We start from the raw sequence: 4900 nt of genomic DNA on the forward strand, positions 1-4900 counted from the left end.
GATATTCTGAGAAATGTCCACATACCTTTGAACTATATTAAGAGGGCTGCAGAGTTAATATAGCCTTCGGGCAGATCACATATGCATTCTATTGTCCTGTCAGTGTCATGTGAATGTGAATTGTCCCCGGTGATAGGATGAAAAAGAATTAATTTTTCATTCATGAAAAAGAATTCATGGTATGTGGTCATCTCAGTGACCACATACCATGAACCTGAGGCTATGTTAATTTACTCTAGATAAGATACTGTATTTGGCACAGTAGCTACAGTTAGGGCTAGTACTTGGTTGAGTTTACAGTAGTCCAATGTCATTCTTCATGATCTGTCTGATTTTTTGCGGTGTTCAGTCTAGTGAATTAAATGGGGATATGATGGCAACAACGTCCTCTATGTCATTTAGATGTGGCACTGATCACTGCCATTCATCCAGAGAATGTAAATTTATCATACTTCTGGGGGCTAGAAGGCACTTTTAGTAAAACATGTTGTCTTTTTTTACCTTTGTTTAGCTTTTTATTTAGAAATAATTTCAAACTTACAGAAATGCTGCAAGAATAATAGTAGAAAGAACTCCCATATACTCTTTACCTAGATTCACTAATTTTTAACATTTTGCTATATTTGCTTTATTATTCTCTCATTTCTTTATACACTTATTACTTATTTTTCATTTGAGAGTAGTTTTAAGTCATCATGCCCATTTTTCTTAGTACTTTATTGTATAATTCCTATGAATAAAGGTATTGTCTTCCATAAGCAAAGTGGAGTTATGAAATTTAGAAAATTTAACATTGATACAATACACTTATCTAATTGGCAGCCTATATTCCAGTTGTATCAGTCAGTGCTGCCTTTTGTAACATTCCCTCCTCCCAGTTCAAGGTCCAGTACTGGATTCTGCACTGCATCTAATTGTCCTGCTTTTTTGAAACCTGTTAGTTTCCTTGAATCTGGAACATTAACAGGTGATCAAAAAGCAAGTTGCCTTATACCACAGAGGCCTCTTCATTGTATGCAAGCAAAAGAGGGAGGGCACTAGCTTTTCACAGAGAGAAGGGGGAGACTTCTACAGGCCGAGAGTTCAGAAGAATCTGGGGAGTCAAGATTTTTTATTGCATTAAGCCAGATTCATCAGCCCAAATCTTGGGGTCCCACTCCTTCCTAATCAGGGCCCAACCTCAGCATACCAGACCTGCTGGGAATGAGGAGTTAACCTTCTCTGAAGATCTGCTACTCTTATAATTGAGTATTGGACCTGGTATTTAGTAGTAGCTTTTCACAACGGAAAGAGCAGAATGCACAGCCTTTGGCACCTAAATGTAAGTTAATTTGATTATAGCATCTTCCTAATTGAATTGTAGCATGATTCAGAATAGCATGAGAATACTGGGTTTAAGCAGGGATGAGGATAAAGAAAGTGGAGGCAATAGAGAGGATGATGAACAGAAAGAACAGAGAAAAAACTCTACAGACTTAGCAATTTTTTGTTCTGTTGCAGTGTTAGACTCCATCTGCAGCTGTGTGCTAACGAGCTAGGCTGTCACAAAGCTCCAGCCTTGATGGGTGAAGAAACACCAATTTTCAGCCCTGTCAGGGGCCCTGTGGGAGATGAAGCTTTGTTTACTGAGCAGTCTGGTTAAAAGGGGACTCATACCTTCCCTACCAGGATTCTTGGCCTGAAAATCTGAGTGAGTTGTAAGTACAGTAAGTTGTCCCTGACTCTAGTGTAATAATAATGAGTCATTTACTTTAGATGGCATTTTTTTCATTTTCATAAATGATCATTACTCTAGAACTCTGAAGAAAGCAAGTACAAGCACTATTGAGGACAAGTGAGTAATCTTGAAATGTTTTCTTAACACTGGGCATCAGAAAGAAAATATCCAAGGTAGTAAGTTTCTCACTAGATTACAGAGAGGGCTGGAAGACCACCAGGAGTTTTAATACCAAGTGAACAAGTGGCTTTATTGTCTGACTCCTGATAAGGTATGTACGGTACCCAAAGGATATGTGTATGGTTTGTTGTTGTTTTAATCAAGAAGAACATAATATACCCACTTAGTCACTTATAATGTCCATCCTACAAGCTCAACTATTTCTCAGCCTTCTCCTGGACCACTACAACAGTTTCCTAATTGGCCATCTTGTCATCAGTCTCATCCCCTTTGAATCTTTCTTTGCAACTGCCCCAGATAAGTGTTTCTACACCACAAACTTGCAGATATCACTCCTGTTCTTAAATTTTGACATGTCCTACCACAATATCCATGTTTTGACCTTTACCAATAGCTCACATTTTTATTGAGCACATACTTTGTGCCAGTAGCATACTAACTGCTTTATGAGCATCGCTTAATTTTCAACTTCATAACAATCCTAAAAAGTGAGTATGATTATTACTATTATCTTAAAGACAGGGAAACCGAGCCATAGAATACGTAATCTCCCTGCTCAATGGCACAAGACCAAGAATTGGCAGAGCTGGAATTTGAACTCAGATCTCCCTGTTGCCAAAGCCCATAGACATAATGCCCACATCTGTACTTCCTGTTTCTTCAGCTTAATTTCCTGCTGTGTCTGCCCCTACATCACTCCCTAGCAACACCAAACTACCTTGTTTTCCCCCCATACTGTATGCCTTATGTCTTCACTCACAATGTCATATAAGTAGTTTTTGTTTTCCCACTTGATTGTGAGAATCTTTCAATCCACAACCATTCTTATTCACCTTTTAATCTATATTAACCAGCTTAGAACAACACATATTATCTCACAGTTTCAGTGTTCTTAGAGTCTGGGCACAGCTCAGCTGGATCCCCTGCCTGAGGTCTCACAAGACAGATCAAGGTGCCCACTGAAACTTGTTTTACCTGAGGTTTGACTGAGAAAGGATTCGCTTCTAAGCTCATGTTGTTGTTCACAGGATTCCATTTCTTGTAGGCTGCCAGTCTGAGGGCCTCCGTGTGTTGTTGGTTGTCAGCTGGAGACAGCCCTCAGCTCCTTCCCTATATGGCAGCTCACAACATGGAAGTTATTTTCTTCAAAGCCAGCAAGGAAGAGCATCTCTCTTAACAAGATGGGCATTAGAATCTTATATAATATAATCATTTATACACAATTACAAACACTCTGTCACCTTTGCTTCATGATATTAGTTAGAAGTGGTCACAGAACCTGCCAACACTTGAGGGCAGGGAATCACACAATGGTGTGAACACCAGGAAGTGGAGATTATAAGGGCCACAGTATCTCTTCATTTAGACTTGGAACTACCATATTACACAGCTTTCTGGAGTTATACATTATGACAATCCTTTACTAAGTACTCAGTAAATATTTGCTGGGTAAAAGCAAAGATAAACCAGTAAGACCAGCTTAGGGACAAAATTAATTGAGGTATAGCGTTATAGGAAGAGTTTTCCCATAGGAATCCACAGTTTCATCTGTCTGTGTTTCAGTTTCCTTATCTATAAAATTAGTGGCATAACCAGCTGGTCTCTAAAGTTCTTTTCATCTTTAAAATTCTCAAATTCTAGATTATCTGTTGCTTTTCATCTTTATCCATCCTTAACTTCTTCATGACATAATAATAGTTAATGCTTATGTAGCATTTACTTGTGACATATACTATTCTAAATGATTTATATGTTTTAGATTCTTAGAACATCACTATCGGTTAAGACCTTTTATCTTCCCAATTAAATGTATGAGGCAGCTGAAATTCAGAAAGTTGAGAAACATGAGCCTGGCCCCAGAGTGTATGCAATAGCCCATATGCAGAGCTGTGTCTCTAAAAGAGAGAGATGGAAGTTGGAGTGAAGGAGAGGAAACTAATTTTCAAGACTTGTCTGGTTATATTTAGGATTCCCTTTTCTTTCAAGATTCAAATTTGAGGCTTAAACACCATGAGTATAGGGAAAGGAACACTAGACAATTATTGCATCTCTTTCTCAAACTCGGCATCTCCAGAGAGCATAAAAGGCATATTGGTAGAACCAAACCTCAGCATAGCCAGCAGGAAGCAGGGGGAGGGAGAATAGAATAGTCCTCCTTATCTGTGGGGAATATGTTTCAAGAACCCTAGTGGATGCCTGAAACTGCAGATAGTACTGAACCTTATATCCTGTTTTGTTTTGTTTTCTGTATATACATACCTATGACAAAGTTTAATTTATAAATTAGGCGCAGTAATAGATTAACAAAATCTAATAATAAAATAGAACAATTAGAACAATATACTGTAATAAAGTTATGCAAATATGGCGTTATTAAGCAAAATAAGGGTCACTTGAACACAAGCATTGAGATACCACAACAGTCAATCGGATACTTAGTTGGCTACTAAGTGACTAAAAGGTGGAGGAATTGTATACAGTGTGAAGGCTCTGGACAAAGGGAGGATTCAGGTTCTGGGCGGAACAGAGCAGGACAGCACAGCATTTCATCATACTGCTCAGAATGGTGCACAGTTTGAAACTTCTCAATTGCTCATTTCTGGACTCTTCCGTTTAATATTTTCAGACCACAATTTACTGCGGATAACTGAAACCATGAAAAGGGAAACCACGGATAAGGGTGAGTGACTACTTATACAAAACTCTAACAGGGAATTGGAAGACTCAAACTTGAATTTCTCCTTCCTCTCCTGCCCCAGGCAATAATTGGCAGGCACTAGCTCCTTTATGTCAGTCTTTATTTGCTTGGCTGGACAATGCCCCTTCCATGTTTGAAATTTCCAAGTAGAAAAACAGTATGTGAGGTCAGGCTGGTATGTATTGTGGAAGAGAGTTGGGTAAGAAAGGCAATGAAGCAGAACGTACCCCTGAGTGACAGTTTCTTATTCATTAAATTATCAACTCCTGACAGAACAGACTGGGTTTAAGTAAATCCTTATTAGA

This window comes from Miniopterus natalensis, chromosome X, assembly GCF_054644295.1.
Source record: "Miniopterus natalensis isolate mMinNat1 chromosome X, mMinNat1.hap1, whole genome shotgun sequence".
Classification (NCBI taxonomy): Eukaryota; Metazoa; Chordata; class Mammalia; order Chiroptera; family Miniopteridae; genus Miniopterus; species Miniopterus natalensis.